Source organism: Spea bombifrons, chromosome 12 (genome assembly GCF_027358695.1).
Source record: "Spea bombifrons isolate aSpeBom1 chromosome 12, aSpeBom1.2.pri, whole genome shotgun sequence".
NCBI classification, from domain to species: domain Eukaryota; kingdom Metazoa; phylum Chordata; class Amphibia; order Anura; family Pelobatidae; genus Spea; species Spea bombifrons.
The window spans coordinates 23,022,453-23,047,814 of record NC_071098.1 but is presented as its reverse complement, the minus strand read 5'-3'; the positions used below and the strand labels follow the sequence as shown (position 1 = coordinate 23,047,814).

The 25,362-nt window shown below is 38.6% G+C and overlaps 1 protein-coding gene across 1 annotated transcript in view; it reads left to right on the top strand.

Moving 5' to 3' along the window:
• The window catches only part of PRKCG (protein kinase C gamma), a 106,416-nt gene that overhangs the window by 15,432 nt on the left and 65,622 nt on the right, over positions 1 to 25,362 (top strand). The gene's annotated exons all lie outside the window — the stretch shown is intronic.

Here is a 25,362-nt window from a genome sequence, read left to right as displayed (position 1 = left end):
GAAAACGTCTGGAGTTTTGAGTGCCCTTATTTGTAAAAGATCATAACCGATCAAAGTCATTTGAAAAGAAAGAGAAAAAAGTGGCTGAAATCTGAACCTTGCGGTTAACGATACTGCGTATCAAGCAGGTGGAATTGAAGGGTCAGTGGGACCAATGACCTCATGCTGAGCACTTGGAAAAGTGTTTAGGTTGGAGGAACAGAAAACATTTTCGTATCTTAATTAGCTTATACATTCAATTCACAGACCAATTTACAGGAGGTTTAAATATAGCAATTGTCACGTTGTCTCAGTGAAGAACATATCCCTGGGGGCTTGCTTCTTTTCCAAGATGCCTGGTACATGGCACCATTTTTCAACTGCTGAATATTCGTTACTCATTTATTTTTCACGCTTGAGTTCTACAATTAAAGTGATAGTGTTTTTTCTTTATTTGCTTAGGTATTTTGTAAAGCTGTCCAACTGACACTGCAGGTCAAGACATATGAATATTGATATATTTTTTTAATATATATATGGATCTGTGTATACTAGATTTACCATTCTTTTTTTGTAATGTAGTGTAATATATATCTTAAGGCAGGCCTTTGGACTAGGCCTTTGGTGTTAACGGCAGGATATTCACCTATGACAGGGGCGTCCAACATGCGGCCCGCGGGACCTCGAGGTGCGGCCCGCGTAAGATCGGCAGCCAGGGCAACAGATCTTACACGGGCCGCACCTCGAGCCCTGCTACAACAAGAGCCCTGCTACTTACCTGTGGGAGGGTCTTTTGTACCGCATAGAGGAAGCGGAACCCAGCAGAGTTCATGTGACATCACATGACTCTGCTCCAGTCCTGCTTCCTCTGTGAGAACGCAGAGGGATGCCGCGCCCCCTGCTGAAGTATGTGAGCAGCATCGAGGAGCTGCAGTGCAGGTAAGGGGGTGGGGAGGGTGTTTGAATCAGTATGCGTGATTGAGGGAATGAATCTGTGAATGAATGAGTATATGAATGAATGAGTGTGTGTGTGATAGCATTAATGTGTAAGTGCTGGAACCTAGGCATGATGGGACTGTGATTGCTGTTAGCAATCACACTCCTATCATGCCAAGCCACCCAGTACATGCTAAAACCTGGCTAGCTGCCCCCCTTGTGCCAGCAGTATGGGGTCTGCACATCACAGCCACCATGTACCAGCATGTACTGGCTGACTTGGCATGATAGGAGTGTGATTGCTAACAGAAATCACAATCCCATCATGCCTAGGTTTCAGCATTTACTGGATGGATGTGTAAGTGCTGGAACCTAGGCATGATGGGACTGTGATTGCTGTTAGCAATCACACTCCTATCATGCCAAGTCAGCCAGTACATGCTGAAACCTAGCTAGCTGGCCCCCTTGTGTATTGACGCTGCCAGCAGTATGGGGTCTGCACATCACTTACAGCCACCCTGTACCAGCATGTACTGGCTGACTTTGCATTATAGGAGTGTGATTGCTAACAGCAATCACATCAAGCACAGTCCCATCATGCCTAGGTACCAGCATTTACTGGTTGCCTGGGTATGATAGGAGTGTGATTGCTGTTAGCAATCACACTCCTATCATGCCAAGTGATATTGCTATTTTTTTTTGTCCAATTGTGGTGTGTTACCTACTTTTATTAAAAATGTGAGTTTTTATTATTATTTTTAAAGGTGGGGGTCATTTTCAGTTTTGGCTAAGTGAACTGTGAATGTTTTGGTCCAGAATTTTCATTTTGGTGCATCACTAGAATAAATAGAACTATTTCATTTTTAAATATCCTGAATTTGTAGTCACAAAACTTTCTAGGCCCAGAAATCAGTGAGAGGAAAAGTAAATGTTTTGTGTCATTTACTTTATTTTAATCTGCATAATTTATTAAAGGCCATATTTTCTCTCAGTGAAAAATGAGTGCGGCCCTCGCACGTATACAAGTGGCCCACTGCAGAAAAAACTTGGACACCCCTGACCTATGAGAACCTTGTTCGCTTGAGCCTCTGGGTATTCAGTTGCCAACAGGGCATAGCTGCCTACCACGAACCATACACCCAGGTGTGAGGAGGTTTTGTGACTGACAGGTAGTACAGGAATTGGTAGTCAGATAGCAGGACTATAGTCAATGCAGCCATAGGTTCAATAAATACTTGTAGTCCAAAATAGCCAGGGTCAAACATGTTAGTAACAACCAAAACCAGAGAAAAAGCCAAAGTCTTTAACATAGTAAAGCCAAAATACTGTAAAAGGATTTCCATGTTATAGAAATATCCAATAGGGCATAATGGTCAAAGCAGGTGGGTTGACTTGTTCTAATTGGCTAGAAAACCAGAACCAGGAAATTGGGAACAACCGCTGTAGTATTAAAATGTCCAAAGTGTCACTTTTAGTTCTTAAGGCATATGAGAGTACGGTTTGTCTCATGTCCCTCCTTCCCTGACTGCCTCTTCTGAAACCACAAAGTATTACTCAGTAGGACTCCTATTGAAGTCAACTGCATGTATGCCAGCAAACATCGGTGTTCAAGTGCAGCGTGCATGTGATTGATTTTCATAGGAGCTCTACTAAGCATGAGCAAGAAACAAGAATTATGGTACCCTCTCTGCTTTTTGAGTAGAAATGCCTGCACTTTGCTTGCAGCAAAATGCACTGAAGTCCGTGCTAAAAACATGCATTGCTTTGGGAACCGTGTTTATATATTATGTGTGTATATATATATATATATATATATATATATATATATATATATATATCATCAAATACTGATTAGAATCTCACCAAATAATTTAATCTAATGAATAATTGGCAGTCTCAGTTGGGTCAGGTCATGGAACAAGATGAATGTGTATAATTTAGAAGGTTGTTAGAATGCTAAAAACATGGAAATGGCTTATGAATTTAGCAAAATTGTAAATCGTATTCTACAGAGTAATAAAAAGAAAATATTTATCTGGTACTGTTTTGCATTTCCACACTAAGCCCGTTTTTGGCATCAGCAATGCTAATATGATGGTTCAGACTAGAGTAAATAGTCATTAGTAATTATGTCAATCAAAAACACATTCAAAAGTGTTGTGCCACTGCTTTTCACAAAAGGCCAATTTAGCAGTTCCATTTGTCAGTTTTTGAGGCTAGAACTTAGACTTACCAATAAACTATTTAGTTGCTGTGACATTTGAAAAGAATTACTGAAGCACTTGTATGTTGTGTTTCGACGCATTAAGGTATTGTATCCTCAATGACCAGCAAATTGACCAACAATGTTAGGCAAAATGGATATTGCCTTAGGTATACTAAGGTTACTAATTATAGCTACTAATAAAAGAAGAAAAATGGTTATGTGGCCCTAGAATGGTCATACTTCTAGAAAATAGGCAAATAATGCCATCTTTGAGATGTGGCAGGGAATGCTTTAGCCAAGTTATCAGTTAGGATGCCTGCAAAGTCAATAGTTGTTCAGATGGTCTTTATAAAATTTGCTTGGTCTTACTGTGAAGATAAACAAATAGCTTAGTTCAATTAAATGTTTGTGTAACAGTAACAATTTCACAACAGGTAGAACCATTAGGAGAGAGAGGGACCAGTAATCAATCCCCAGGAGCACAAGTCTGGTAGTCAGAAGCATAGTCGAGACAAATCCAAATTCAGGGGCTGGTCACAGGCAAGAGGACAAGGAAGGCGGTAAGCAAGAATGGTATAATAAACAAAGCGGGGTAATACACGGAAGATCAAGAGAAGTAATGTCACGACTATCACCCAGGACTAGATCCCTTGCACGGGCAAATGCTACATCCAGCAAGCAACTTTAAATAATAGAGGGAATCCCAAGGAGATCACTTCCTGCTTGGGTCCCTTGATAGAGACAAAACCATCAGCTTCAACATTGTGCTTTATATAGGAACAGTCAGATCACATTTAAAACTTACATCACACTTTAACATATTTGTAATTATATTTTTAAAGAGAACCTGCATCTTCCAGAGGGGTCGTGAATTGTTAAAACAATTAGAGCCTTGGGAGACTGCTATCACTTCTTAACTGGGTTGTCAGACTTAACTAGGGTATCATGGAAAGTAAAAAATGCATGAAATTTCATGGTTATGACTTCTGTGGACTTAGAGTCAACATAACTGCAGTAAAAAATAAGTATTAAGGTAACACTAACAAGCATAATATAATGTTTTAACAGCTAGGTTCAGTTATGCTCCCCCTTTAAAGCCTTCATTGATCCATCATCATTTCCAAAACAATGATCACAGACATATGCAAATGTGACAACAACTAGAATTCTATTCAGTCTTAACCACACGTTTGTTCTGTTTTCTTGGAAACACTTTACTGGAGATTTAGAAGGCATATACCAGAGCTGGGAATGGAAAATGTCATTTTCTTCCCATAACTAGTGACTCTTTTTTCACAAAACCTCAATAAGGAATGTCCTAATGTCCTGATGGACGTGATGTCTCCGATTGCGGAAACTGACCATTGAGATATTGTTGGTTTCTATAAAAGATTGGCTTGGCTGATTATTGTAGATGCAGTCAACAAAAGTTAGTGTTTGTACTGTAGACTACAATCTACAGCTACTATTCCCATAATAATCAACTAGCAATGTTGCTGCTGAACATCATGGTTGTAGTCAAGAAAAGTAGTGAGGTGTAGCTCTTTGATGCACAGCAAACATTCTGAGATATTACAAAAAGGGGGTAGTTATAGTATAGTAAAAAGGGACATAAAGGCTTAGAACCAAAATAGGACATTTTGTAGATTTGCAGCAAAATGTGAAGCTAACATTTGGCACTCAAAGTTCTGTTATTAAATTTCTCAGCCAACCAAATGGATGGCTTAGAATCATAAAGTGTGCATTCCACAACAGCTGCTGTAACCATTCATGATAGAAAAGCTACATTTTACGCTCCAGATGTTGAGTAATCACTCCCCGTGATGCTTAACATACCAGTCTGGCTGAGATTCATAAGAAATGTAGTATTAAAACTCTGTCTCTGCCCAGGTCGGGACTCTGTGCCTGTGAAGGAGCAGCTGCCAGAGTGAAGGGGAGGAGACCAGCTAGAGAAAAAGTAAGAGAGCACAGAACTAAATAAGATTTTTTTTGCTGCTCTCCCCTGACCACCGCTCCAGTGGGCCTCTTAGAAATTCCAGAGGGGCGTTGGCAAGTGCCCCTCTCTTGCCCCCCACCAGATTTGTTCTGAATAAGGCATCACTAACAACTTTGTGGCCAATATCGTTCAAGATCTTAGACCAAAGAGCAGGTGATTAGAGTCCCTCTGATGTATAAAATATTCTCCACTTAAAGTCTCGTAAATGCTGATTGCATAAGCATTTTGTGAAAGGCTTTCATTTTTAATTAAGTCATTTAGGTAAACAAGTTGCAGAAGTGAATAAATGAGTTATATATTTCTTTCATTTTTGCCTTAAAAAAAAAAGCTGGATTATAACAGTAATGAGCTTTTTTTGAGGTTGGAACCTAATGATAAAACTCCCAAATCTCAATGCAATTTAGTCTACCAGATCTAGTAACCTTGCATACTGCATTTTACTTGAAATGAAAACTACTGTCTTGTTAGATGCTTTAACCCTAGAGAGTGTGTGCCTGTAACAGTGCTGTTGTACAGTATTTTATTTTATATATTTGTTATCCGTGAAAGCCTCTGATTTGGTTTGTTGAACAAGTTAACGCTCCCCTGCTTGTTCCCAAAACAGATCATAAGCGACCTAAAAACAGTCATTTCATGTAAATTTTCTTCAATGGGTCAAATGCTAATATTAGTAACTAACTGTATATGCATCTATATCACTAGATATTATTTGTAAACTCACATTCTCTAGAAAGATATTCTCATGACAGCAGAACAGCAAATGAAAACATGATGTAGCTGCAGGATTTTCCCTGCTATTCGTTTGGTCGAAGGTGAATCTGACAATTGGGTGGGCTGTTGAAGGGCATGAGCTGAGCTGGGTCAGAGACACCCCTTGGCCTAACTTGCCAGACCCACAAATTAGCTGACACTGAATCATCCCATGGATACCAAGGCCAGGCTGGACAATGGGCTTCGGCTTACATCACTTAGTTTTTCTGGATGTCTCATTTAAGTTGGGATCATGACTTAAGGGATGGTAGACTCTAAACTGGATCTCTGCTCTATGAAAGTAAATATATATATATATATATATATATATTTTTTTTTTTTTTTTCTTTTTCTATAGATCCATAAATATTCACAGAAACGTTCCTTATAGTGAATAGCTTGCAGGTATCGAAAAATAAACAAACATCCAAAATATTATAACTTCATGTTGCTGCAGTGGCACAAATCACTCAGATTTACCAACGTACTGATGTTACTGCACTCATGAAAAAAGAGCGTTTTTTTATTCGATAAGTACTATTCAGAGTGTATTAATACGACAGTTTTTTTTCCTGTAAATGCGGACCTTTGAAATCTCCTACCTTGCTGTCAGCAGCTCTGGATCATTAAAATGTGTTGGAACGCGGCATGGCTCCATGTTGCTATGTAGACATGTATTATTAGTTTTACTTGATCTACTTAAGATGCTTACACAATAGCTTAATGGAGCTGGGGCTTTATAAGCAATGGGTGCCATAATGCAGTTTTCTCAAGACCATATTTACAGACTCTTCAATGCTTTCTTCTGTAACTTGATTATTTTCTCAGGGTTGGTGTAGTCTACTTGCAGAAAATAAAATTCACATACACAGGCACAATCTGAAACCAAGATGATATTTGAATTGAAATGTGTAAAAAAAATAATCTAATTTCTTTCAATACATTCTGTATGAGTCTCCATCCCCACCTCTAGTCCATTGCAGTAGACTAGTGCAACCAAACATGGAGAGTTTGTTATGCTGCAGCTGTAGTGTCCCCCCCCTAAATTAAGACAGAATATTACTTACTTACTAGTAACACTTTCATTTTTGGTGAACATACACACATTCATGCTGACACACATATGTCTAAATACACTCTCACTCTGACATACATAAATACTCCATCCCTACATTACCCTCTCACTCATTAAATTCCCTTCAGCTATCTTTCCGCTTTTAATGTAGGTTTGTGTAAAATCATGTTACGTGACACCCCTGCATTTCTGGTCGGACTGGCCCTTTGTGAAGAAATGTTGATGGGCCTGGGGCAATTGCTCTCTTGCACACCAGACCAGCCCACCCCTAGGGAGCAGATAAGAATAAGGGGAGAGTTGGTATCACTAAAGCCATTTGGGCACCTGGCCCCAGACCTCCTTTGAACAATAACCCAAAATCTGACAACCATTTGGCCCGTCTAGTCTGACTATTGATGTAGAGACTCAAACCTTAAGTCCTTGGTCTTGTCTTAAATTCAGGATAGCCTACCCTGTGCATATTTAAGTTCCCTTACTGTGTTTGCCTACATCACTTTCAATAGGAGGCTGTTCCATTTATCTTCCACCCTCTCAGTAAAGTAAAACTACCTTACATTAAATCAAAGCCTCTGATCCTACAGTTCTTTCCAGTTATAGCATTTCTCCTCTGAAATAAACTTGGCCATCCTGCAGACCGGTCAAATGCCTGGTGGGCTACTGGCCGACAGCGCCTCAAACTCAGCCGATCTGCCACTCAAGCAGCAGATCGGGTGCAGCAGTCTGCAGCCAGCAGCTGTATATGCTCAGCTGCACTTAATTAGCAGTTAGTCGCGCTTATGTTTTCAGGTGGCCACTGGCCTGCCACCTTGTTATCCCCAGGCTGGCCCTGACCAGTGACCCTCCAGGCTTAGTTTGCTAATTTAGGGCACATGCAATCACTTAATATGTGGGCTTATATGTTGTAAATGTTTAGTATTAGCTAGCCCAGTCTTGTCACTCGTCTTAGTTTATGATCTAAAAGCTGGCACAAAACAAGCTGCAGAACTTAAATGTAATACAAACAGCCAATGTTCTCACACTTAGTATAAAATCTAAAGGAACAAATGATAACAATTTGATCTCATTATGTAAATACATGTAATTTAAAGTGGGAAATCATCCTCAATGAATAAATCCTGCCATTTACAAAAGCTTGAATCTCCAGATCCATACTTAAAACACCAGGAGGTAAAGTAAAGTCTGGAATGTTTCTTTGTTACATTTTTTATATGTATAAATATATATTATGTCTTCTCTCATTCCACGAGTTTTCTTTCTGTTTCCATTTTCATTGTTGGACTCATTTCCCATCACAGCAATTATTACAGTAAGCTTGGATACTATGCATTGGTTTGCTTTTAAGTGTTAGAACATTTGCTTATTTGAAAAAGGCACAGAATTTTTATATGGAGAAACAGATACATCTCATGCTGTTGTGTATTTAGTGCACTGTAATATATGTAAAAATGATTATGTATATTTTCCTCTATGCAAACTAGATCAAATACAACATTTGCCGAGAACGTCTTTACAAAAATATTAGTAAAAGTATTCTATAATATGGTGTTGCTCTTTGAAGAGCAAAGCAAAACTTATACAAAATCTAACACTCACAGCTTAGTGCTCATGTGTAGGTACTGTAGATGTTTCTAGAATGTTTTTTTTTCTTTTTGAGTTCAATATAATGCTTTTAGAATGCTAAAGCACATGAAAAGTGTGATAGATGTATAGTGTTCGGTACAAGGAACCCACGTTGTCAGGATCTACAAGATTGTCCCTCACCATTACATTCCATCTTTCCTATTAAGTGAGTGATGGATGTTGATTGGCTTAGGCTGCCTTTAGGGATGGGGTGAGTAGAAGAAGAAACTGTGGGACAGGAGTGGGAATAGATACGCTAGCTTTGTCACATTCAGCTACAGACCTTAGATTATCTGAGGCCAAATTTGAAACAAAATATATTGAAAACAATTATACAGATTGAAATAAAAGTACAAGCCATAGGTCGTTTTAATAAACCAATTTGGCTTCTGCTTGATGGGGAAGACTCATGGAAAAATTAATATTTTTCTTTCAATGTCAAATATTGTGCTGTGTATGGTAATGCGGTTTAGCATTAAAGAAAAATGGGTCCTATTTCACTTTGCTTCAAGTCCTTTGTCTGCAGAACTGTTGGTCATCATTGTAGGCAGTTAGGACATGTTGTCCTGTAAAGAACAACACACTGAACTGATTCTTTGTGGCAATGGAGTCTTCCTTATCTAATATATTCTCCTAAAGATTGAAACATTCTATTGCTTACAAATGCTATATGATAACGAGTCAGCGTGTTTGTCTTATAGATTAGGCTGAGAAAAAGAGTTAGAACACCTACACATGGTATGTGTGCATCTGTTCAAAAAAGCTATTGAGAAGAAGAATTATATACAAATAGAACACACCATGATATTTTGAAAAACATAATTGTAACGTGATAAAAGTCATACAAATGGTGGTCTTTAAAGTAGCGTACATAAAACAGATATGGGTCTTCCCTCAACAAGTATAACGGTAGATGTAGGCTTGTTTGGCATCTGAGTAGTTTCTCAAACTCATTAGTGTTGCCACCAAATGGATATTCTTAACTGCCCTAGATTACTGAGGAATGTTGTTGATGAGCAAAAAGACATTATGGCATTTTTCAGTTTCTACTCTTGTTGTTCATCGACTCAACTTTATTATGTCTTTTTATGCTGTGTTAACATTTTTTTTAATTATTTTTGTAACTTGTACCTGTGCTATGGACCACCTGGTTTCCTGGTGGTGAATGAGCTATTACCAAAGTAGAAAATTGAAGATCTGTGTAACTGAGCAAATCTAGATGATTTACTGATTCATTTGATGATTCATGTATCTCCTAATGTTATGTACCTATGTGGGAGTTTAACAGGATGAGTCGATGGCTGGCATTCTTTTAAAATATGCAAAGTGTCTTTTACACAAAAACTATACTAGTGGTGTGTAAAGAAGCTAAAAAAATAAAACAAAACAATAACATACATTAAAGAAACAAACTTGAAAACATAAAATAAACATAATTGCATTTTTAGTGCTGTAAAAAATATTTTTCTTCTATTTTTCCTTATTTGTCACACTTAAATATTTCCAATCATCCAACTAACTTTAATATCAGACAAAGTCAACATGATTAACCCCATGATTTTTTTAGTAAATGTTCCCTCTGAATCCTCACAAAATTTGGCAAAGTGATGACAAATCCCCTCCAAGTTTATCAATTCAGGTCTCCTGATTTCAGAAATACCTAATTTATATAGATTTTCCATACTTTCCTAGCACTTATAGGGAACTTACTATAAGGTGTACATTATTCATAGATTTTTTATGCTTATGGCTTAATTGGTTTAATGTTGTGTAGGGCCAATGGGATGTAAGTTTTATATATATTATATATATATATATATATATATATATATATATATATAATGGTTATTGGTCCTCTTATGGACCTCTTGAACATGTTACCAATGCCAGTGATGTCACAATGACATCACTTTGCTCACTTTATTGTTTTTTTTTTATTATTTATTGCATTATTTTAGTGATTTTTTTAAAAATCACTAACCTTTTTTCCTTCGTTTTGTGTTTCAGCATGTGAGGATCCCCCTGCACTGATCACACTGTGATCTCTATGCAAGTCTGTGTCTGTGCCTCATTAAGTGTTATAGTATGCATTTATGTATGCATGTACAGTATGTTTATATATGTAAGTGCATGGTGTTAGAGTGGCTATGTGTATGTATGCATAAACATATGGTGTTGGAGGGGCAGTGTGTATATGTATGCATAAGTGTTTGATGTTTATGCAAGTATATGCAAGTGTATGGTGTTCGAGTGACTGTGATTGTATGTGTTTGTTGTGTGTGTGCATGTACGCGTAAAGTGTTTATGGGAATTTGTATATGTATGTATGTTTGTATGTATGTGTTAGTGTAGAGCTGCCCCAACATCCTAATTCATTCAAATACACAACAACAATCATTATGGTCCATAACTTCTTCTCTATACCCATCCTTTATGTCCCCATCATTTAAATACCCTTCTTTTAGTAAGCTCCTTTATATTCATAAAATATATAACAACAATTTTCATTAATTCAAACAATTTAACACAGGGCCGTAACTAGAAACAACTGGGCCTTTGTGAACAATTTAGCATCGGCCCAATGGAGACAGGATCACAGCGGTCTGCCAGTCTGCTTGCGTTGCACGTCTGTCAGTCAGCGCTGCGACAGAGATCCGCAGTGGGAGTAATTATACTCCCAATGCAGCTGCAGGGGCAAAATCTATTTTTTTTTAGAAATGTCCCTCCTGTATTTTGTTAAAGGTAGCCAATTGCCTATTCCATGCATGTTCAAATTACCTTACAGTATTAGCTAGTATAGCAGCACTCACATTATCTGCACTTTAAGTGGGTTTTATTAAGTCATCCCACACTTGTAAGCACCCTTTTTTGCATATTTACAGCAATACTTTAAGAGTTTATAACTGACATTAGTATGTATTGTGCCTTTTTTTAGTACAGTGGCTATTGTAACATGAAATATACCGTATTGGCTCGGATATAGGCCGCCCCCGTATATAGGCCGCACACTAAAAGTTTGTTGCTCTTTAAAGAAAACGTTTTTTTTCTTTAAAAAAGCACCAAAAAAACATGCTGCCACTCTGTCTCCCCCCCCTGAGATATGCTGCCACTCCCCCCCGAGATATGCTGCCACTGCCCCCCCCCCCGAGATATGCTGCCACTGTCCCCTCCCCCCGAGATATGCTGCCACTGTCCTTCCCCCCTGAGATATGCTGCCACTGTCCTCCCCCCTGAGATATGCTGCCACTGTCCCCCCCCCGAGATATGCTGCCACTGTCCTCCCCCCCCGAGATATGCTGCCACTCTGCCCCCCCCGACTTACCAGAGCAGACTCCCGGGTGTCTTGCGTGGCACGATGCGCTTAGACAACCTCCCATGCCGGCACCCCCCCTCCCCCGTGGAAAGTGCTGGCAGGGGAGGCTGTCTGAGCACATCCGAGAGTAGGATACAGGTCCCCTGCACCGCTGCGGGGGATCTGTATCCTAACCCCGCCAATACGGTATGTTTTTTCCCCATTTTCTGTTTGACTTTTTAGGGGCATAGGTTTGTATTGAGAGATAAAAGTTGATTTTCTTACATGGCTCAATTTTTTTTATTCTTTCAACAAGGAAGCATAATAGTGGCATCAATTCAAATGACCCATAACAAATCTCTTTGCATTGGCATTCAAAAGCCAAATCTGTATTTATCCTGCCCGATTCTCTTCTAATGTATAATCTGTGATGTTGGGTATGTTTTATCTGTCACTGCACTATCCAATTAATGTGCAGCAGTAAATACATGCTGTGGGACGATACCAGCTGAATTTAAAAATAAGAAATCCAGGTCAAGTTTGGGAATTTGGATAAGATTTAATGAGAAGGACCCTTGTTAAATGAGAAAAATATGGTTCATGGGATATGCTTTTTGTTGTTCCTTCCATGAGAGGAAAATACATATATTTTAAAAAAATCTGAGTTTTTAAAACCTTTTTTTTAAATCCAAAGAATTAAATCTGAATTTATTGAGTCATTAAGTGAATATAACTCTTGGTGATGCAGCTTTTATATTTTTACAGCAAACTAACTTAACCTGTACCAGTAGGCCAAAAATATTGACTATTTATTAAATATGTAAATAGTCAAACCCAAATACCACGAATACAAAAACAAAATAAGAATATGGTTCCTTTTTAATAATAATTACTGATAATAAAATGTGAAAAAGAAATAAATAATAATTCCAACAATAGAACAGCCTAATCAATACAGGTGCATTTAAGTTCCTTGTGTATACCACCCACCAACCACCTGGATAAGCTGCCCGTATATTCTGGGGTTCCTATGCCGGAACTAGCAGAACATCAGACAACAGGAAAATACGTTAAGCATTAAGCAGCTTTATTTTCTCAAATGTAAACAAATACATTAAAGCAAACAGATCATTAAAAAAATATAGGATTATGCTTTTCAGCCATTAAGTTCTCAAATCTATTAAACCTTTCTATGTAACATAGAAACATAGATGGCAGATAAGCGTTATTCGGCTCACCTAGTCTGCACATTTTTCCTTGATGTAAAGACTCAAATCTTAATCAGTCCTTAACATACCTGGGAACTTCTGGGCTCCGGCTACCCAGAGCCTTTCCTTGTGGGACGCGGCCAGGACTGCACACTGACGTCAGCGGGCGGTCCCGGGGATGTCGGTGGGCGGTCCTGGTGACGTCGGTGGGCGGTCCCAGTGACATTGGTGGGCTGTCCCAGTGACGTCGATGAGAGGTCCCACTGACGTTATTGGGAGTTCCCGCTGATGTTGGGGGCGGAGAGTTCCCAGGTATGGTCCTTAATCTTGTCTTTGATTTAGGATAATGATATACCTATCTGATACATCTTCCCTCACTTGATTAGCCGCTACCACTTATCAACTACCCTCTCAATAAAGTAAAACTTCGTTATACTACATCTAAGCCTCTGACCATCTAGCTTTAGATTATGATCTCTTGTTCTAAAAAATCCTCCTATGAAATAAACTCCCTTCCTATATTTTGTTAAACCCATTTATATAATTAAATGTTTAGTCTCATCTCTTCCTTCTTTTCCATAGTATTTCCTGATATTCTTTATCCTTCAAACTATTTGCAATTTTTGGATCCCTCCTCCGAACTCTCTCCAAAATGTCAATATCCATCTGGAGACGGGGTCTCTAGAACTGTACAACATTCTCTAGGTGAGGTCTGACCAGAGATCTCTAAAGTGGCAGAACCAACTCCCACTTCCTACTATTAATGTCTCCATCTATACAACCCAGCACCCTGCTTGCTTTTCCCAAAATGTTGTTGCCTGCTTACCTGTACATTATGACCTGTAGATATATAAAATATTCAATGTATTTAATTCTGAAAAAAAAAATAGTCTGAAATTGTAAAAGGAGAAGGACCTGCAGGAGCTTTTGGTTTATTGTTATGGTGACTACCATGTATACAGAATTCATTCTTGAATCACCTGCAGTTCTTTCATACATAATCAATCCCCATAAGAGGAATTAAAATTATACTTCACAAACCATTAACTCCTCATGTGCATTTTTAACGAGTTATTTACTTTTAATTATTTTAACTAATTATCTAAAGTGTAACTTTATTGTTATTTCCCATTTAAACCCTCAGGAAGCATTTTTCAAATTATATTCCATCACTTGAGTATACGAGTTTTGGGGAGACCATAAAAAGTTGGCAAGATCAGTAAAATTGTCGGTCCTTTTTTGGCAGATGGTCAAAGGTAGAAAACTTGTATGGCTCAGTTTGTGCAGCTATATACGTTAGCTCTCTGGTTCATATATGATGAGAGTGTTTGCATATTACATTATATTTAGCATCACTTATCACTTATAGATGTTCATTTGTCAAGATCACAATATATCAGTGGCAGAACTACCGGGGTCGCGACTGCGAACGGGCCCTGGAGTTCTGCCAGTCAGGGGGGCCCAAGGGGTGCCGAGCGGTCGTTTTCAGCAACCGCTCGGCGCCCTTCTGTCTCCTCTGCTCCCTGCCTGCCTCAGCGCTGCCCCGACTGCAGTGGTGGGAGCATGAGGCATCATATGCTGGCGCTCAGCAGTGAAGCCACGTGCACCGCGACAGAGCAGCGAGACAGAGACCTACAAAGGGGGGTATGGAGAGGGTAGATGGTGAGAAGGGGGTGGTAGGGAGAGGGTAGATGGTGAGAAGGGGGTACGGAGAGGGTAGATAGTGAGAATGGGGGGAGTAGGGAGTAGCTAGTCAGAGAAGGGGGCAGATGGGATGGGGGGAGCCCTTAACAGATTCTCGCACCGGGGTTAAGCCCCTGCAATATATATATATATATATATATATATATATATATATATATATATATATATATTACAGTCTTTGCATGGGGTTTGCACCATTTCAGTGACCCAACTGCTTGTAAAATAATTTAGAAAGGAAAGAAACTAGCATTGCCAACTACTCCAGTATAATAATAATACACTTACATTGCGGGCCCTGCTACGTTGAGATCTATTAGCTGCGTACAAATGCTTTTAGAAATATAAAGGTATCATGTGGCAAAGTGGTCGTGGATTTTAATACACTCATTTACCTCCCCCATGCTTGGCATCTTCTAGCAATACAGAAAAGTCTGTATTTGGGGAATCTGTTGTCATGGAGACTAGCATCACTTTCTGGAAGCACTACGAAATATATTAGTATATATATTTCTTTATATATACTTCTTTATCTTTGTAGTTTGAGGTGAATGGGGTTATTTTTCTAACTCATTTCCACAATGTTAGTTTTTCTTCTTCTGCAAGAAGGGACTACAAAATGTTCCTTTATGAGAGCGTGCTTTCCTATTCCTTATAAAATTACTTCTTCTGTGTTTAATGTAAAAGTAAATTCTGGTGGATTTAGATTTTAAAGAAATGATGGGATTTTCTTCATTAAAGGAAGTGTTAACAGGACTGTTCATTACAAATAACCAACACTGGCACTTCCTGTAGCAGAAGCTCTGTTCAGTTGGTTCTTCACAATGTATTGCCATACCTAGGGACGCTCTGGGTTTTTTCTGGGCACTCCCTGGGTATTTCCCGGAGACTCCGGGAGAAGAGCCGCTTCCTCTGGTCCTGACACATCCCAATCCCTTTTCCCCCTTAAATGGTCTTGTGTCCATCAACATTAGCGGGACGTCCACTGACGTTGATAGGAATGCCAACCGGCGTCTGTGGGACCGTCCACTGACGTCAGCTGGTAGTCCAGGACGCATCCCACAAGGAGGGCTCCGGTTCCCAGGTATGTGTGTAGGGAAGTCAATGAGCTAAAAATATCCTGCAAAATGTCCTGTCAAATCTCCCTTTAACAGATAGTCCCCAAGTTCATGTTTTAATCTATTGTTAATAGATATATATATCGCTCTGCCATAAGGTGCGCAATTATTACTAAAATATACGCACATATTGTATTTTATTACTATATAATTATTTGGAAAATTCTCCAAGATATATCCTTATTCTCATATTGATTGGCATCAGCTTAGGTAAATAAATGGTAAGGAGAGAGAAAATAATGCTCACAATTTGAGCAGTTTCAAATTTAGTCAGAGTTTGTTTAACCTTTAAAATATAAACCTGCGAAAACAACTTTATAAAGATTTATTCAGTATGGAAAAAAATAAGCCAAATATTAACAGGGGCTGAGTGTCATCTCTTATGCTTTATTGAAAAAAATACTGTTTTAAGGACTGTGTGTAATCCTTTGCTTTCAATAGTTTTCATGCACATAATTCTTCTTGGAAAAAAAAGATACCGGGTTACAACTATTCAATACGAAGAATACGTTTTTTATTAAATGTTTCATTAAAAAATCCAGTATCACACAAACCAAGAAATTTAGCCCCAAACACTCACAGTATACTGTGTGTCAGTACGTTGCTGTAGCAACCCATCGTAATGTGCAGTCGGTTATGTGACCGTGAGGTTATGAATTTTAATGTGAATGAACAAATGAAAATGGAAATATGGCTTGAGAATAACCAAAAAATAACTGAGAAATACATTTTTGCTACTGGCACGCTGCAAAGAAAGCTTTTGTGTAAATGATGCCTAGAGCATATTTTCTTGTTTACATGTGGCTAGTTTGAATGGCATTGGTTAGACATCTGGTTAGAGAGAGAGTTTAGAGGACACGCCATATGTACTTTAATGCATACGATAGGTAAGTGGCAAGAACCCATTTCTTTAGCTTAAAGCTACATAGCTTGCAGATGATGGATCCAAACAAACAGATCTCCTGCTGTTTGTGCCCATGGTACTCTCACCATCGTCAGCACCAATGCGAGTTCAAGGGGGTCCCCCACAGAAAACACCGGGCGAGCTTTCCAACCACTGATTGGCTGCTTTAATACGTCAACCGGGGGTGTGGAAGTGGGACCATTCTAAACCACATTATCTAACCATTTTATTGTAACATATTACAAACTGAATGATTTAAATAGGCACAAGAGTCTAGGGCCCCCCTGGCGCATATGTGCTGAAATCATACCCCACATCCGGATGATGACTCCTTTGTTGAGGAATCAAGATGGAGGTGGGTCTACGGTTGTGGTTAGATGTGGGGAAGGGGTAGGACCCCCCACCTACCTTATCTATGGCCTTGTTGGGAAAGTCTTGGAGATGCAGCAATCATCTGGTACCCTTTGTACCCTCAAGGCATGAGTATTGTTCCTCTACATAGGGCGGCCAGAGACAGCCTTACAAATTCTGCAGCTGGCTAGGATGTTAGGCCAGTGGTCATGTCTATCTCAGTACCCTCAGGAATCACAACCAGTCATCAAGATTGCATCTGTTAGAAAGTTTAAGCTAACAGGTTGATTCTTACGCTATTATTATAGTTTCCTTAAAATAAATTGCCACAGTGTTCAATGCACTGTGGCCTTTTCTCGCCATGACTCGGTGTCTTTATTTGAATATCACTTAATGACCATTATGAACATATTGAGATTGCAGCAGTCATGTGTTCACCCAAAAATCCATGAGGAGCTTCATTGGTTGGGTATTTTGAATCAGGATGGCCAAAACATAGAGCAGGTGTCTCCCAGGCAATTAGGACAATTCCCATATGAAATATTTAGAAAGGAAATGAATGACAGGCCTGAAAATGTGCATTCAAAGATAACATGTTTTCTATGGAAAGCCAGTGAAGCAAACTGCTCGTGCTTTGGCATTAGTATATCTTCACATATTGTTTGTTTGATCCCTTGGCTAGACCTGTCTGTCATAAGCTATAGTACACTGTATTTACGGGCAGACAAATACAATCTTGGGAGCATTGGTGCAGAGAGAGAGATTTCTTTTTGTGTAATGGAGAAGAGCATTTAAACCTTCTAATCTAATCCTTCTCTGGTTTGCAGACACAAAGTCAGGGTTTGCTGTATCATAAATATGAACAGAACATATGATAACATTCTGTATCTGTAAAATTCTGTATTTTATCCCCAACAGGTTGTGTGAAAGTGATCATCTCATTACCCCATTTATCTCTTTCCAACTGGAAAATGCTTATATATTTAACAGGTTGCCGCTACTGGCTTCTTGTAGACTGACCTAGTGGTAACAGCCCTTTGCGCGAACCACAGTTATGTAACCATGACATCAAAAGGGGGTATCATCTGGTTCCAAGAGAGACCCCCGATGTCCCTAAGTGGATCTCCAGACAAAAAAAAAAAAAAAAAAAATAATAAGAGAAAAAAGTGCAAACATTATAAAAAAAAAATTTAAAATACAGTAGGTGGCCACACACCTTGTTTCACTTTCACTTGATACATACATTTAAAAAAACCTGCCTCCAACCCTGAAGTGACTTTTTTATTGTTTCTATTTTTTAAGATATTAATCATATTAAATTGCTTATTATACATAAATTGTATGAAGAGTTTGATCTTATATAAATTGTACACTATAAAAAAGGAGGGAATGACAATTTAACATAAATGTAGCAAAAAAAGCTTCATAAGCGTGGGAGATGCCACAGTCACAGAGATTAAACTGGTATTTACATTTCAAAACAATATAAATAATAAAATAAATGCATTGATTTAAAATAGAAGCAGCAGATGACCTGCAAATATAGCTATACATTGTACTATTATGATGATTATTGTTATTTTATTATAATTGTCTGCTGTCAAGAGGGTAAGGGAGTCTTTAACCTTCTATCCCAATAAGAATTTCATGTGGCTTATTGGCAGCTTATGATGTGATGTATTACCTGTTGTAGGCTGCTTGGGTTTCTGGGTATATATATATATATATATATATATATATATATATATATATATATATATATATATATATATATATATACACACAGACCCACTATATGCCCAAATTTGACCAAAAGTAAGGTATGTAGGCATCTGACCCTCAAAACTATGTGATCTTTGCTATGGCATTGGACATAGTAATCGTCATCTTGTGTGCAGCTACTCAACCACGTAAACCTATTTCATGAAGCTCCTGACGCTCATGATGTTGCTTCAAGTGGCAGTTTGGAACACCGTAGTGAGCAACAGAGAACATTTTGTTACGGGGCTACACAACCCCCAGTCTGTGAGTATGCATGGTCTATCGCTTCATGGTTTAGCTATTGTTTCTAGATGCTTCCTGTGGACTGTAGCAAAGATGGCATCATACGACAGTTCCATGCTGAAGTCACTGAGCACTGCTTCCCCGGTTCTCTGGGTCAAGACCCGAATCTTCTGGGTCATGGAAGCGGGGTCTTGGCACGCCCCACTCCCCGCCGATTTTTCCTTTAAACAGGGGTGTTTCCCACTGCCGTCAGTGGGACCACCTGGCCGCATCCCGCAAGGGAAGGCTCCGGGTAGCCGGAGCCCAGACGTTCCCAGTCTTAGCTATAGTTATCTCTATAGTTATATCAACAAAAGCTAATTGGAGTCAGGAGTTAGCCAACATGGAGTCCAATTAATGAAATGTAATTTAAAAAAAGAAATCTCAGAAGACCTACAAGCAATAAAGCTAAAAAGGGTTACACATTCATCTCAAAGAGTTTATTTACATACTCATCAGTCCACAGATAGACCAATTAAATGGAGACAATTTAGTACTGTGGCTACTCTCTCTAGCTTTTTCAAGCAAGACATTTTATGTAATTATGTAATGTAAGGATTTTCTATGGATATCCAGATATGGTATAGTTTAGAGCTCTGGCGCTGCATTATGTAATGTAAGGCATCTATGCAGGGCATCTATGCATGAATGTCAGTTTTTTAATTGCTGCAATACTAATACATTAAGGGTAATATTAAATAAAAATATAATTGATATATATCAAGTTTGGTAAATATGTTATTTAAGCCAATTAAAACAAAAGTTATTTTTTAAATATAATATCTATTTGGGCTTAAAATCAGTTCTGTGCTAATGCTGTCACATTTTCTCCTTGTTATACATGCTGCAACAGATATCCCAGTGTTTAAATGTATGTACTCATATATGTGTCACATAAAGGAGATCCGCTCATGGCAGCCAAGCTAAAGCTAGCTGGAGTCTGATCTCCACTCAGTACAGCAGGCTTTCCTGTTACCGGAACTAGTGGGCACACGCAATATGTGAAGACATGGTGCCTGAGCTCTATACAGGCACACTAGTGTGGCTCTTAGTTTGTCTTGAATATATTTGTTCTTACTCCTGTTTCTTGGCAAATCTGATTCCTGAACTATGTATGGCTTCTGGCCTGTGTGACTCCTCTCTGCCTATCTAGTTTGTGTCCTGCTGACCTGAGGCATCTCCTGTCTGCAGGTATCTGGCCCTCTGGCAGTTATTTTGCTTCAACTCAGTCTCTAAAGTTATATATTCTACCTGAGGATCATCCTTGTTCATTCTATCTCTGGGATCAACCCTAGGGTAATTTAATCAGTGTGAAATATGGTAAAACCCCTCATACTCAGGGTCAACCCACAAGGGTTTCCAAGTATGCATATTATAAGTACAGAGTTGGGTGAGCTGGCCTGTGCGCAGCAAGATGCAACTTGGATTGAGCTTAAAACCTAGCATGGGGAGCAAGTTTTGTGGACTTGTTCCCCACAGAAGGTAAATGTCTCTACATACCTATGCAAAGACCAACATACTAAACAGAGGAAGAGTGTAAGTTAGCTAATACTCCTCCTCTCTACACAAGCTGGGCCAAGATAGGTGCTGTGCTTAAGCCCTGTCTCCAGCCATGATAATATTTCCAAGTTTAAAAACAAATGAAGTCCTTAATTTTTTTGAAAATTAAAATAGGTAAGGAGATGTGTTTGTAAAATATTTACATTTTTTTGACTGATGTGTCTCTCTAGACCCTAATAAGAAAAAACATAAGCCCTGTGCTCTTGGGCATTTTCAAGTCTGCATTTGTCACCATTCTGCTTTTGTGTTCTTAATATTCTCTTTTTGTTCCCACCTCCTCAATCCCTTTATATAGCACTTCTCTCCCTCTGCTGATTTCCAGTTAGTACAAAGGTGACAGTCCTCTAATTCCACTTTTGGAATCTGCCAAAGGTTTCCATAGCGACAAAGGTTCTAAATATGTTGTGTAGTTTTCTCCCTGTGCAACAGCACTGCTCGTCTCTTTTTCCAAAGACTAAGGAAAAGTGTGAGCGGAGAAAGGGATGAGAGGGAAATCCCATGGCAACTAGTAAATGTAATTATCACACATACATATCAAAGATGTGTTTCCTGCTGTTTATTGCATGGTTTATATGGTACTGGTATGTCTATGCATTCTGCCTGAAAGCATCATTCATCTCATGTTCCTATTTCTAGCTTGAAATGAAAGGAATTTGCCATGCCAATTTCCATAGCTTTGCTATAGAGAGATATAGGGGAAAAACCTGAACACTTAAACGGCTTACAAATACAGTGAAGGAAAACATGATTTGATCCCCTGCTGATTTTGTATGTTTGCCCACTGACAAAGACATGATCAGTCTATAATTTTAATGGTAGGTTTATTTGAACAGTGAGAGACAGAACAACAACAAAAACATCCAGAATAAAGCATTTCAAATAAGTCATAAATTGATTTGCATTTTACTCAGTGAGATAAGTATTTGATCCCCTATCAATCAGCAAGATGCCTGGCTCCCAGGTGTCTTTTATACAGGTAACGAGCTGAGATTAGGAGCACTCTCTTAAAGGGAGTGCTCCTAATTTAAGATTGTTACCTGTATAAAAGACACCTGTCTTCTGCACCTCTCTTATGTAGACAGATTTATATGCTAAGAGAGGTTCTCTATTATTCTGTAATTCTGTTATTCTGGCCTCTTGAAGCTGACAAAGATAGAAGATGGAGAAAGAAGAATCGCTGGAAAAAGCAGAGCCAAAATAAAGAGAAATGGAAGAGATAATGAGAAAGAGGAGGATCAAGGAGAAGGAGAGTGATAAATATAAAGGAATAGATAAAGGGGGTAAGGGAGAAATTATGAGAAAGGGGAGAGAAGTAGAAATACATGTGTATTTTAACAGTCTATCCTTTACTGTTTGTGGCATAAAATGTATGGCATGAACAAAAGGTGCGCCTGAGCCAGACCTTCCTAGTATTAAAATATAATTTTATAAAATACCCCTCAGAATAATACCTAGAACAATTGTGGACTGCATATTTTTTTGACATTCTGTATTACTGGGCCTATTATGGATAGATATTTCTCCTGGAAAAATAATTACGACCTATGCTTAGTTTCAGATTTTGAAAACATCAATTACTGATAAATGAATGTTTTTTGGAAGACTAGATAACTATATGACTGCATTTGATGAATATATTTCTCTCAATCAATTTGTTCCGCATGTACAGAAAAATCAGCAAATTAATAGTCATGAGACAGCTATATAGCAGGATAGGTTGCTATAGAAACATAATAATATACAGCAAATGCCGCTCAGGAAAAAGCCTGCTGAAGATGGTGAAGCTCTGGGATCCCCCCTCCTGGGCTATATCGTTCATATGAGTTTTGATTACTTAAAGCAGCCAATCACCGGCAGGAAAGTTCTCGCATTGAAATCAATGAGAGCACCTTCTGCACATGGGGATGTAAGCTCCGGCTTCGGTACTGTTTGTGGTGTACATCAAAGCAAAGGAAATCGTTGAAAGAATCTCCTGCAACGTAAATAGCTGGGGGTGGGAAAGAGACCAAATGCACAGAAGGGATACTGATGAATCGCTCTATGCAATTGCTTGCAAAAGATATGTTTTTTTTTTAATTTTTATTTTATTATTTAAGATATAATACATAAAAACATAAAAAGATGATTTACAAGACAATTACGTCAACATGGGATATTTTGTATATTGCTGTTGGACTATAGTTCTATTTTATATGTAATAAATCTTTAATACTCTTCTTGATCTAAGTCTAGTTCCAAAATATCCGTACATGCACTTTAACAAATACAAATAATAAAGACAGTATTACAGACAACATATAAAATATTTGGTAACAGGTAAAAGATTATGAATAAATATATTCCTCTGAAGTGGGTTGATCCCTATCTCTTCTAATATGAATGATTACAGCGTGAGTCTTCCCCATGTTTCCCAATATTTATACATGAGCCCATTGGCTCTATAATACCCATATTCCATATTCTTCTGATTGAGATTCTGATTTTTAACATGTTTCCAAGGGATTATCTTTTTCTGCCTCCAATTCCTGGCAATAACTACTAACATTGCTAGAATCACATGATCTATTATAGTTTTTTGTTTTGTTGAGATCAGCTCCCAATCTTGGAGTAATAATGCTCTAGTAGGTAACTTATCTGTTTCCCTGCTAAATGAGATATAGTGTCAAAAATCTTTTCCCAACATTCGGTTATTGTAGTACATGACCACCATATATGAATCCAAGTACCCTCGGCTTCTTGGCATCTCCAACATAAGTTTTGTTTTACTGGGTTTATCTTATGAAGCCTTGATGGGACCATGCAAAAGACATGTTAATTTAAAGAAGAAACTCAGATCATATGATGAGTGATGTATCTCCGTGGCAGTAATGCCCTCAACAGTATGTAGCTCTTCCCTTGAAACTGAGCAGGGATGAAAAGCCCCAAGGTATATTTTTCTCACCGCTGCATAGAGAAAGTGGCACTCCAAGGTTTTTTGAGCCACTCCATTGTATGACAATAAAAAGGGATGGAAAAGCCGTATATTAAAGGCTGCTCTTGTCTCCTTTTAGGCACAGTAATCTTATGACCAGCCAACGCATAACAAATATTGTTTCTCCCTTTCCGGTTGAAGGTGGTTACTTTGTACTATTCTCAGTTATTTATGTGCAATAAAGGTATTTTTCTTTTATCTGGTATCCAACATGTGTATGGCTATTTATTGTGTGCCCTGGCTGGTAATGCAGGATAGATTCTGAAAATGGTAATACATCTACGCTCTTCACCACTCAGGAGTCCTGCCCTGTGGGTGTGTGTGGACTACCACTTTATGGCTGTTGCTGTTACTTTGACACTTCTAATTCACAATTAAAGCACTTACAGTGGACTGGAACAGATCCAGCAGGGCAGAAATCTCTTTCCTCCTCTTGTTGTTCTGTCTTTTTCCGCTTCTCCTGGAGCACTTCCACAAAAAGGCAGGTACACCCTCTCCTCAATTGGAGGAACGGGGGAAAGCCTGACCCTGTGGCTCCACTGTTATGTGGAAGTACAGTGAGAGGTCAGAATAACGCAGGCAAATTTATAGGCTAAGAGAGGTGCAAGAGAGTGTGTGTAAGAGATTGTGAGAGTGGGTGAGAGAGAGAGTGTTTTTACATTTTAAGGGGGCAGTGGGCCAAATGGAGAACTGCCCCGGGTGCCAAATACTCTAGGTGTTCCCCTAGTCCAAATTGGAGGGCTTTATTCTAGCTTTAAACTTTCTCAGTTGGCGCTAGATCAGAGTAAGTGTACAATCTACAACAGTTAGTTTGTATTCTAGTTTTCTCATTCACGATTCTCACTTAAGTGTCATAATTGGGAATTTAGGCATAGTGTCATTTTACAGAAGCAGTAGCTTATGTATGATTCATGATGTTCCTTCCTCATAAAACGTGAATCAAAGCATTGGCATTTAAGTGTTTGTGGATCAAAGAACTTGGCAGAGGAATCAAGCATCCCGTTGTAGTGCTGTAGCTGGTACAAACAGTAAGACATTGGCATCATAAACTCAACATCATCCCCCGCAGAGATGGGTTATTAGTTTGATTTGCCAATTAGTGGGGCTGGCAGAAGCTGCAGGGAAAATTGGAGCTGGGTATTATGAAATTGTGGCAAAAATGTCAATTGTTTAAATCCTCCATTAACTGAGAGCCCCTATTGGTTGTAAAACAATTCAAAGATCATGGTTAATGTAAAATAAGTTCTATATTACATAAATATACAGCGTTTGCTGTATTATAGTTTATATAACATTTATATATACATAAACCTTTGACATAAACTAATAAAACAATGTCAATCAAATATAAACCATACAGGGCAGACAGTAGTTATCGCGAGACACTGATTGCTATGCATTACAAACTGAAAATCTTCAGAAATTTACAGAAAATGTTCGCAACAGTTGGAATTCCATATTACTAACTGTAGATCCTTTGGCAAGAAGGGCTTAATCTTTGTTTTTATTTTTTAACAAAAGAAGCTCACTTTGGATGTTTACCTGTTATTATGTTAGTTTAATAGACCCCAAAGACAGGATAATATTACTGATGTTTAACGTCCACAATTTCCATTCAAGGTTGTCAGTTCGGTGTGGTTTGAAGATTTGCA